This window comes from Rhinichthys klamathensis, unplaced genomic scaffold (genome assembly GCF_029890125.1).
Source record: "Rhinichthys klamathensis goyatoka isolate OS25496 unplaced genomic scaffold, OSU_Roscu_1.1 h1tg000036l_1, whole genome shotgun sequence".
In the NCBI taxonomy this organism is placed as follows: domain Eukaryota; kingdom Metazoa; phylum Chordata; class Actinopteri; order Cypriniformes; family Leuciscidae; genus Rhinichthys; species Rhinichthys klamathensis.
The window spans coordinates 9,315,237-9,327,506 of record NW_026606584.1 but is presented as its reverse complement, the minus strand read 5'-3'; the positions used below and the strand labels follow the sequence as shown (position 1 = coordinate 9,327,506).

Genomic DNA, 12,270 nt, shown 5'->3' with positions numbered 1-12,270 from the left:
AGCTGAAAGTGGTAGGAGGAAAAATACTAATATGGAGAATATCTACACATCACAATTGAATTGAAGTGTTTATTTTGTGTTAGTTTATTGTCAAATTATACATTTCTAAAATAACATCAGATCTGATGACTTTTTATTAAAAAAAAGTTTTACTTTTTAATCTATTATTTGAAAGTTTGTATAGTAGTGCATAGGAGTCATTCTACATTTTAGGGTACATTTCATATCTAATGACTCCTATGCACATCCCTTGCTGCTGATGTAAGCATGAGTCTTATAGACGTAAAATGATACATTATAACTGTAATCAGATATTTGAAATAAAAGATGGAATGTTTCAAGTGAAATGAATATTTCTGTTTGAGAAATTGTAAACTAGATGATTATATATGCTTCAGCAGAGATGTTTTCCTCTGTGACTTGAGAACTATCATAGTTTTTTTTTGGTCAAGTACCTTAATAGTACTATAACAATATTTGAAGTACCCTGTGGTACCATTTCAATACCATGGTTTATGAATATGGTAAGCTAATCCAGTGGTTTCCAACCCTGGTCCAGGAGTACATTCTTCACTCAACCCCGAAGAACCTGACTGCAACTTCACCACCATCGATCTACTGAACCATCAAGACTTTCTTCTGAGAGTGCAAACCCGTACGCTCTTCAACAAATAAGGCATTGTGCAACTATCATACATTTAACTAAACAGAGGTTTAGTGAAAGCTGTAGACCCCTTGTTGCCAAGGTGCTTTAAATTAAGAAACTGATGGTTTTGTTCAGCTGGTTAACTGACTCTTACTTTTTCATAGCTTCATTCCCCCGTTTCTGTTTCAGTTTCATCCATTTAGGCTCTGCGACGGCGTTTTTGTGGCTTAAAAACGCAAAAAGGTGAAACCACCCTCCAGAGTGGAAATCTTAAAAACGCTCCACCCATGTGTTCCCGTCTAAAGGGTAAAAACGCAAAAGTCTGCTAGACAGTTAGGGTTGTACGCAGGCGCGCGGACTTGGTGTTGTTGTGCAGTGCTTCACATTGCCACCTAGCCGCCTGGAGTGCATACTACATCGAATTTCACACACTTTTGCGTCACCATATGCAAGCAGATTTCCCACCCATAACGCTTGTCTAAACGCAGAATAAAAAGTGATAACACAACTCCACTTTTGAGTTTTCTCTTCAGATCGTTTCCATGTAAACAGCCTTACTTTCACTTTCCATGTTGCCCATGTATGATTTGTGTATGTGTTTGTTTAGACTAGTTATGAGTTCAGGATTTAGGGGCTGTTTACACGACACCGTTTTCAACTAAAAACGTAAAACTTTTTATGCGTTTTGGACGTTCGTTTACACAACAACGGCGTTTTGGGTGGCTGAAAACGGGAATCTCTGAAGACGATGACGTCGTCATGCGCATGCGTATTACGTGTTCAGTCTATAGCGTTTCATCACCATTTAATGGCCTGGCAGCAGAATACAACGTTTTTAGTCGTTTTCGCGGATCCGTGTGAATGGGCATCGTTTTGACAATGGTGTCGTCTGTATGCGGAAAACTCAAAGGAAAAACTTCTCCGTTTTAAGCATATTGTTGTCGTGAAAACGTACCCTGAGTTAAATAAAACTTTTTTGCACATTCACATGAGTGTTGGTTCTGTGGTCACTGCTTGCAAAACAAAGTCCCTTTAATGAAGCTACATGCTTTTAGTAGTAGGCCACTATATTCATTAGGAAAGAGTTATTTTTCTGTGGCCACAAAACTGCACATTTTGGATGTCTCTCTTATCTGACACGCCCATTTCAGATCTGAGTGTGTTTGATAAGGGAGAGTGAGACATTTAAAATGTGCAGTGGTGTGGGATTTGAGGACCAGGGTCAGGAACTACTGAGCTAATAATTCAGTATTAAATTATATATCAAAGTATATTGGTATTACGTGATGCCATTACTTTACCTTAGTGCTATCACCGTACTTCGTCATTGCATGCATGCATTCAAAAAAAACCTTTTGTTAGGAAGAAAGACTGTCCTCGCTCAACACCACATGAATCTGGTTATTTGTGACAGAACAAAAGGCACGTGTGTCTGTGTTAGTGTGCATCTCAGGTTTGTATGCTAGACCCAAAAGTTGATGAGTATACTGTTATTTTTTTTATGAATTATGAGCTACATCATTTTGAATAAGCACATGAAAAATTATAGTCCAATTCACACGTGAAACTCCGCTCTAGGAGGGCCACTGTGCCACTGTCCTTTAGAGTGTAGCTCCAAAACGCGTGCCTGGAAGTTTTAAGTAATCCTGAATCCTTGATTAGCTGGTTCAAGTGTGTTTAATTAGAGTTTATGCTAAACTATGCTGGACAGTGGCCCTTCAGGAAGCGAGTTTCACACCCCTGATCAAATGTATGGGGCAGTGTTATTTTAATATCATCGAGATACTGTAAATATATCTGTTACAACTTTACAATAAGGCCTCAGTGGTTACTGTTATACGTGAACTAACACTGAGCAATACATTTGTTTCAGTATTTATTCATCTTAATTAATGTTAGAAAATGAAACAAAATACATCTGTTCATTGTTAGTTCATGTTCTCTTTCAAACATTCGCTCGGTATCTCACTATGGGAAACGCCTCTGGGCGTGACAGATCCTGGAAGCACCAATCACACCACGTCTGTCAGTTGACAGACCAATCACGACAGTGATGCGGGAGTCCCACCTCCCTAATATAAACCACTGCCGGGTGGTCCCTACTTCATTCTCGATCTCTTCCCCGTGAAGATTAAATTGGAAGCTATACTTCAGCAGGCGGAGCATAACTTCAGTATGCTTATCAAGCGGAGCTTATGGAAGAGATGGGGAGGCAAATGGATGCTGGGACACCAAACCCAGCCCTCTGGGAGGAGATTTGCGTTATTGCAGATCTCAACCTGAGAACTTCCAGAGGTGCGGTCCAGAGCTGTGGCCGCAGCATGGGCCTAGCAGTGGTCGGCGAGCGAGCTCTCTGGCTGGGGCTGTCAGTGCTGTCAGACAAATAGAAAGCAGACTTCTTGGATGCTCCGATTGAGCCCAAAGCCCTTTTCGGGGCTTCGGTCACTGCTATGCGACAACGGTGTGATCTGAAGAAACAAGAGGGTGATGCTTTCCAAACTTGCCTCCCCCGCAGATCCGCCGCTAGGGTTTCTCAACCACCACGGTCCAGGTTTGAAGCCCCTCAGAGGGGTGGTCGTTTAGACTTCAGAGGCCCTAGACCTTATCAGCCTCAGCAGGCTGAGCCTCAGTCTAAGCCAGCTCAGGCGAGGGGAAAACCTTCCTTTGCAGCGGCTGCAGCCAGATACCAACCAGCAAACCCTCAGGGAGGGAAGAAACGGTGAGCAACCTGATATTTCGTATTCAGGACAAAGGGATGAGCAACTGCACTCACGGAGTATCTGTTGTTATCCTCCCTCAAAGAGAGCGGCCATTTTCTCCCCCTCCCGCCAAGAGAAGGCGTCGGACACGGGAATTGTTCACAGGAAAAAGTTATCCAATGACCAGTTCAGTTGTGAAGTTTGCACCAGTTCCCCCAGTGCCTCACAGAGAAATTACCCTCCCTCCACCCACGGGGTTACAAAAGAGGGCAGAGGGCTGTTTTCTAAAAGAAATGTGTTCTATGAAAATAATAAACAAGTTCCCTGTGCATCCAGGCAGTGGGCCGAGGGCACAGCAATGTTTGAAAAGAAAAACACACACAAAAATAAAATTGTCCAGATCAGAGCTCTGCCGTGCAAAGGCAAAAGGCCGTAACTTCGTTTTTGGTCGAAAATGAGTTATTGATATTTTTGGCACATTCAAGACCTCCTTTATCATGTGGATAAGTATCTTGAGTCAATTCCGTTGTTTTTTCGAGAAAATAATGTGTTGTCTTAACCATAACTTCCAAAAGCCCATGAGAAACCAAGGCAGAACACCGTAACACCAGTTACGGCTCTTTGGCTTAGTTTTGGAACGCTCATATTGAGTTACGGCACTCTGCCTTTGTTTAGCCGCGCGTCAATATGAAGTTACGGTGCCGGTGTTCTATCAAATAATGCTACCAATCAGATTATACGGTGTTCTGTCTTTGTTTTACTCTCCATTAATATTGAAATTACGATGTAGCCTGTGTAGGCTACTTTGTACAGCTACCATCTGTCCCTGTAACTTCTGATGTCCTCAGAGCTTTGTCCTGCACTAATGCGGTCAGAACATTTAGTATGCTCTTAACCCGCTCCATCGACAAAAGTGCGATATCGATCGCGAAGGATATATAGAGTTGACAGAAAAATTTTACACATGCCGTAGCAGGTCAATACAACAAAGAACTAAAGCCCCGCCTCACCCAGTTCGGGTACCGGACCTAGTTGAAACAATCATGTATCTAGCTGGCAGAGTGCCAAAACTTCGCCGGCGCCTTCAGCTCAGCCTTGAACACGGTCGAGCCGACGCGGGACTAATATATCACAGGGAGTGATAATAATGAAGCAACAAGGGTATATTGACAACAACATAATGAAGCAAGAAGTGCGGGTGCATACAACATCAGAACAGCTGTTAAAAGCATGCATACAAAACACAGCGTCCAGAATAAATCCGCGGGAAGAGCGAAGTGCACGCACAATAATAGGGCAGACAGCTGAAACCAACGCATACTGAAAAGACGCAGAACACAGAAGGTTGTGCTATAAATGCGTCTAAGTAGTCCAGAACGCGCTCCCTACTGAGTCCTAAGGGGTAAAGCACTGCATAGGTTACTTTTCGTGATTGGAGCGTGACACCTTCGAACACGAATCTCGGTAAACAAACGCCTGTGAAAGTATGCGTCTTTTTCAGATCCACCGCTATAAACCAGTCTCCGGGTCGAATGTGCGCGAGGATCTGATTTATCGTGATCATTTTGAACGCGTGTTTAGCAAGTCTTATGCCAATCGGTAGCCTACCACTTGAAGATAGTATTTACCGCTATGTAGGTGTTTTGTCATGTCTAATGTATTAATAGGGCCACCAGAATTCAACCAAAGCACAATAAGTTGAAGGCTATAATTGTAAATCATACAAAATAAATGCCATGATCACTAGATTTTATACAGGTGTTACTATAATGATTTTGTTAATGGTGATCAGCAACCAAATATTGATAATGTGGAAGTTACTGCCTTTTGCCTTGGCATGACTTCTCACTTTTTGCTGACAATACAAAGGCAGAGTACAGTAACTTTAAAATAGTGGTCAAAAGTCAAGTTTGAGCTCAAAATTTTGTTATGTAGATACTTTTCATTACTTAAACATCTAATTGCCAGATTTTCAGTGTCCTACCTATAATTAATTTGGCAGGACAACTAAAAATCTTTAAAGTCATTTTTCTCAGTTCCACACTCTAGCGAGTTAAGGTCTTTTGCCTTTGTAGGGCAGAGCTGCAGTCCCCTGTCCGTCCCATTCTGGATTTACGGAACCTCAACAAACACCTCAGAAAATACATTTTCAAAATGTTGACCTTAAAGACGTTGTCTCAAATTATTCGTCTTACGTCAGTCGATCTGAAGGATGCATATTTTCACATAAGCATCAACCAGGCACACAGAAAATTTCTCAGGTTTGCCTATCGGGGCACAGCCTACGAGTTTTTGACAGTCCCGTTCGGTTTGTCTTTAGCTCCAAGAGTATTCAGCAAATGTGTGGAAGCAGCGCTCACACCGCTGAGAGAAATGGGTCTGAGAGTGTCAGCATATTTGGACGATCTGCTGCTGTGCACGCCGTCATGGCAACAGGCAGAGAGAGAGACAGAAATGCTCGTGTCTCATTAGGAGAGCTTAGGCTTCAAGATAAACGAGACAAAAAGCTGTTTAGTGCCCACACAAAAGATAATTTACCTGGGTCTCAGACTGAACTCGGACCTGAATCAAGCTTTTCTGTCCGAGGAGCGCATCAGGTCAATTCGCGGCTGTCTTTCCCTTTTTCAGAAAGGACACAGAGTTTAATTCAGACTGTGTTTACGTCTTGTGGGGCTGATGGCATCGACAGTTTCTGTCATTCCACTGGGACTGTTGCGAATGAGGGAGTTTCAGCACTGGACGGCAGCGCAGGGCTTGTGTCCAAAACGCCACCTCAACTGCAAAGTGACGGTGACGTCACTCTGCATGCGCACTCCCCGTCAGTGGAGAGATCGTTTTTTTCTCGAGTCAGGGACTCCGCTGGGAGCAATCTCTCTGAGAAAGGTGGTTACAATGAATGCGCCGCTCACAGGTTGGGGTGCAGTGTGCGAGGGCAGGATAGCGAAGGGGAAATGGCCCGTCTCGCTACAAGATGCACACATAAACTTCCTGGAACTGTTAACAGTGTTTCTGGCACTGAAACATTTTGTGCGGTTCCTAAGGAACCACCACATTCTGATCAGATCAGACAACACAACGGCGGTGGCTTACATAAATCGCCAGGGAGGCACACGTTCCCATCTGCTTCACAGCCTGGCACGGAAACTAATCGTAAGGGGCGTGAAGCATTTTCATTCACTACGGGCGACCCATGTCCCGGGAATAATGAATGTGGGGGCGGATCTCCTGTCCAGGGGAAATCCTCTGTATGGAGAATGGACTCTCCACCCTCAGGTAGTGAGCCAGTTGTGGGAGAGGTTTGGCCGAGCTGGCGTAGATCTCTTCGCCTCGCACGAAAACACTCAGTGTCCTCTATTCTTCTCTCTGGCGAGAGCCTATGGGTGTGGATGCTCTAGCGCACCCGTGGCCAAACGCACTACTGTACGCGTTTCCTCCTCTGAGTCTGATATTTCCAACTAGGGTAAGAGGGTAAGAGAGTACGGTCACTCAGTCATAATGATTGCCCCGAACTGGCCAGGGAAGTTGTGGTTGACGGAGATAATTCAACTCCTGTGCGACCAGCCTTGGCCTCTCTCGTTGCGCAGGGACCTTCTCTCACAAGCGCGCGGCGAGATTTTTCACCCAGCCCCAGACAAAGTGGCTTTTTGGGCCTGGCCCGTGAGAGGTTAAACTTGAGTGTGAAGGGTTTACCTTCGAGGGTGATTGAAACAATTCAGAACGCACGAGCAGCTTCAACGCGCTCTGCATATGATCGGAAATGGACTGTGTTTGAGCGATGGTGCGCACACAGACACATCGTTCCTTTTCTCTGTTCTGTCACGGATGTGTTATGTTTTCTGCAGGAACTTTTGGATAAGGGCAGAGCCTTTTCGACTGTTAAGGTTTATCTTGCTGGAAACACTATAGGTCAACACCCGCTTGTATGCAGGTTTATGAGAGGTGCACGGCGTTTGAACAAGGTTTCAAAGCCATTGATTCCGCCGTGGGATATGTCTGTGGTCCTTAACGCACTATCTAAGCCCCCTTTTGAGCCTATAGAGAGTGTTGAATTAAAGCTCCTTTCGCTAAAGGCTGCTTTATTATTGGCTCTTTCGACCGCAAAGCGGGTTAGTGAACTTCACGCATTATCGGTTCATAACTCCTGTATGCGTTTCGCTATGGATTACTCGAGAGTAAATCTCAAAATGAATCCAGCGTTTGTGCCTAAAGTTAGCGAGTCAGCTATCTGTTACGTTTTGTGTAGTTGAAGCAAGGGATGAAGCAGGATCCAACTGCAGCACACTTTATTCAATAGACTACAAACCATACAAACTCAGACATGAAACCAGACACAGGAACAGGATTAAAGAATAGCAACAACCAACATACACGTAAACAATAGGGGTGGAACGGTACACAGAAGTCACGGTTCGGTTCATACCTCGGTTCAGACATCACGGTTCGGTACGATTTCGGTACAATGGAGGGAAAAGCAAAACAAAAATGCAGAAGGCATTGCATTTTTTAAATAAGTTTTATAAATAAAGGCATAGAACCAGTTTATTTGTAGTGCACTGACAATAGTTTTATATAATTAGTTAATTAATTATATTAATAAAAAGACAAAAAGACCTTGCGATATGTTTGGTAATTGTACTATTAATTTAAAATTATTTTGCTATATTTCAGATCAATATATTTGTTTTCCTTAATTTTAATTAACATTATTAATTGACAATGTAACATTATTCTCATCTGAATTATAAATAATTGATTTCTGTATAAAATAATACTACCATTAAAAACATTCGATTTTCTTTTTTTAATCAATGTAGAATGTGTAAGATTAGTCCTCCGAGGACAAGAAATGAAGACCAATGCAATATGATGAATGTCCAAAAGATGATGGGACCCACAGACTGTTTTGAAATGGAGTTGGATAAATATGTTTTTCTTTTAAAACAGTGTGTGTGTGTGATTTTGGTTGGGTGACAGTTGTAGGTTACAGTTTGACAAGAGTTTACAGTGTGACAAAAGCACAATGTTGTGTTTTATTGCGAGTGTACACAAATATAAGTAAACACTTTGCAGGTTGAATGATCTGTATGAACAAAATGACGGAGTATGTTTTTTATGTTTCCACTGTTCGAGCGCGCGCCTCTCTCTCTCTCTCTCTCTCTCTCTCTCTCTCTCTCTCTCTCTCTCTCTCTCTCTCACACACACACAGTTCGATCGCGCCCATGCGTCTCTCTCTCTCTCTCTCTCTCACACACACACACAGTTCGATCGTGCCCACGCGTCTCTCTCTCTCTCTCTCTCTCTCTCTCTCTTTCTCTCTCTCTCTCGCACACACACACACTCCAGCATTGCAATCTTGACATCGCAGCCTGTTCATTATGCGGTCACACCAAACGCGAATAGAGCGCCAAATTCGCGTCTAGTTCTACGCTAGTCCAAAGCGAATAGGACGCGCGTATAAAGCTAACGTTTGAAGGCACGTTCAGAGCTAAGCCGATGGTAGGCTACAGATTATGTGTCCCTAAAGAACCCGCGTATCTAACAGTAGTTCCGCATTACATTAATTAATTTGCACATGAGTTTTATTTATTTTTATACCGTGTATTCTCCGTGTAAATTCGTGCACCGAACCGTGACGCCCGTACCGTTTCGGTTCGATACGAATACATGTACCATTCCACCCCTAGTAAACAATCAAACAAGAACTCACAAAGACAGGGCTGAAACACAGGGCTTAAATACAAGGGACAAACGAGCTAAACGAGATAACAAGGGGCGTGGTATACATGAACACAAACGAGGAGCGGGAAAACAGGGAACAGGACTGAACCAAATACACAAAGACAGGGGGAACACAGACAGACATCACAACATAGCCCCCCCTCTATGGGCGGCTCCTGACGCCCAACAAAACAGGAAACAAGACAGTTCGGGAGGGTGGTGGAGCGGAGGCGGTCCCGGGGGAGGGCTGGAGGGCCAGGTCCGCGCAGGGAACGGGACCAGGGCCTTGCAATGGCGGGCATGGGCCATGGAACGTTGGCGGACCTGGGCCATGGAATGTGGGTGGAGCTCGACGTGCAGGCGGCCAGGGCGGAGCTGGCAGTACCGGTGGCCAGGGCGGAGCAGACCCCTCGGGCGGCCACGGCGGTGAGGACCCTTCGGGTGGCCATGGCGAGTACCTACTGCCCCCCCCCCCCCCCCCCAAATTTTCTTGGGGGTAGCTATGGGGTCATAGGCTGGAACAGGCGCCGGCTCGGGAATAGGAACAGACCGCGGCTCAGGAACAGACACCGGCTCAGGAACAGACACCGGCTCAAGTGTGTGCACAGCCCACACACACCACATGGCTGTGGCCATAATGGCCAGTGTTGCGGTCACTGAGGGCTCAGGCATAGCGGTGGCCATATCTGCTGAGGACTCAGGCGGCGCATGCGTGGCGTGAACAGTCTCTGGCTGGGCAGACGTGACGTGAACAGACTCTGGCTGGGCAGACGTGACGTGAAGCGCAGGCTCGGCGTGGCTGACGTGACGCGCAGGCTCGGCGTGGCTGACGTGAAGCGCAGGCTCGGCAGGCGTGACGTGAAGCTCTGGCTCGGTAGGCGTGACGTGAAGATCTGAACTGGGCCGGACCAACGGCGAAGGAAGCTCAGGGCTGGACAGGACCAGCGGCGAAGGAAGCTCTGGGCTGGACGGGACCAGCGGTGAAGGCTCGGCTGGGCGGGATGGAATCAGCGGTGAAGGCTCAGCTGGGCTGGACTGTGCCAGCGGCAAAGGCTCTGCAGGACCGGCGTGAAGTGCAGATTCGTCAGGGCTGACTTGGAACACAGGTTCGACAGCGCTGACGTGATGCTCAGGCTCGGCAGGTGGGACGGTCTGGACGAAACGAGTCCCAAGCAGGTTAGCCTTTTTGGTAACCCGTGCTGACCTCAGCGGGGGATCGGCCACGCTGGACACCAGACGGCTATAGATCGATCTGGTGGGTGGCTTGATAATTTGAGTGACGTAAAGACCAGACTGAAGGGATACTACTGGTTGACGGAGTTTCTTCTCCATGTCCACAGCAAACGACGAATCGCTCAGGAAAAGGGCCAGGTCGATATACCGTTCTAGCGTCCAGTCGGTATAGTCATCTGGCATCATAAGAGCGATGCCCTCGTATAGTCCGCTCCGGAACAGCTCTATAAGCTGGACGTCGTCTAGGGACGCTAAATGGCAGCAAGCCCAGAAGTCCTTCACATACCTTACTATGGTCTGGCCATCTTGTGACATTGACAACAGGTATCTCCTTAGGGCCTGGTTGTTTGTGACTACTGGATCCATAGTTTTGGTGAGTTCTTCTGTTACGCTTTGTGTAGTTGAAGCAAGCGATGAAGCAGGATCCAACTGCAGCACACTTTATTCAATAGACTACAAACCATACAAACTCAGACATGAAACCAGACTCAGGAACAGGATTAAAGAATAGCAACAACCAACATACACGTAAACAATCAAACAAGAACTCACAAAGACAGGGCTGAAACACAGGGCTTAAATACAAGGGACAAACGAGCTAAACGAGATAACAAGGGGCGTGGTATACATGAACACAAACGAGGAGTGGGAAAACAGGGAACAGGACTGAACCAAATACACAAAGACAGGGGGAACACAGACAGACATCACAACACTATCGCTTATAAACAGGTGGATTTACTGGCTTTCCATCCGCAGCCTTTTTCCTCGTCAGAAGATGCGCGGCTTCATTGCTTGTGCCCTGTCCGTGCTTTGCGTCACTATGTGGAGAGAACGAAAGCACTAAGGAAGAGTAATCAGTTATTTGTTTCATGGGCTGATTCTCATAAAGGGAAACCTATTTCGCGTCAGCGCCTTTCCCACAGGGTAGTGGAAGCCATTATATTAGGTTATAATGGCATGGGTCTCTGTCCTCCGGACGGGCTGAAGGCTCATTCTACCAGAGGTTTGGCTACCTCATGGGCACTGTTTAAGGGCGTTTCAGTTCAGGACATATGTGCAGCAGTTGGGCTTCGCCTCACACATTTGTCCGATTTTATTGACTGGATGTCACTGAGCCATCACTGGCTCATTCCGTCCTAAGTCTGTAAAAATAAATAAATAAATAAATAAACACGTTGGGGTGTGTTTATGTTATATACATCACTGAGTTGGTTGACAGGCCTGCTTCAGACAGCATTTCTGCAATACGGGAGTTGTCTATATCCCATAGTGAGATACCGAGCGAATGTTTGAAAGAGAACTTTAGGTTACTTACGTAACCCCGGTTCTCTGATAACATGAGTGAGGTATCTCACCACACTTCCCTCCTTGCAGTGCACGGAGAAGAGATATGCAGAGAATGAAGTAGGGACCACCCGGCAGTGGTTTATATTAGGGAGGTGGGACTCCCGAATCACTGTCGTGATTGGTCTGTCAACTGACAGACGTGGTGTGATTGGTGCTTAGGTCATATAAAATGCGATTTTTTTTCTAATCCGTTTCAAGCTACATCCATATGTGGTTTGAAATCCTATTCAAATCCCATTTCTGGAAATCTGCTTCAGTCTGACAGCTATGATTGGATTTCGCGTGGTTTATGTGACTTTCTCACGCCACGTAAAACGTAAACGTCAGATGTTGTTATAGTTGTTATAGCCGCTCCCTTCTGGTCGTAGATATAGATACCCTAAGGTTAGAACAAATCGAGCAAAATACTCATTCGTTCCTATGGCAATAACCCAATTAAATAAGGTGGGAGGAGGGGTATGATTGGAGAATATATGTGAAGTAATGTGAAGTGGTAATATTTATTTTTTATTTTATTTATTTATGACATTGTGCATGTGGATAATGTTTGTGTTGTGGATTATGTGTCAATATGCCTGTATTGTACAACAAATTGCCTTTCGGGGACATTAAAGTTTTCTAAGT

The 12,270-nt window shown here is 45.3% G+C and overlaps 1 pseudogene; it reads left to right on the top strand.

Moving 5' to 3' along the window:
- Window positions 1–6,599: 6,599 nt before the first annotated feature.
- LOC130081124 (uncharacterized) lies at window positions 6,600–7,592 on the top strand (annotated as a pseudogene).
- Window positions 7,593–12,270: the final 4,678 nt, after the last annotated feature.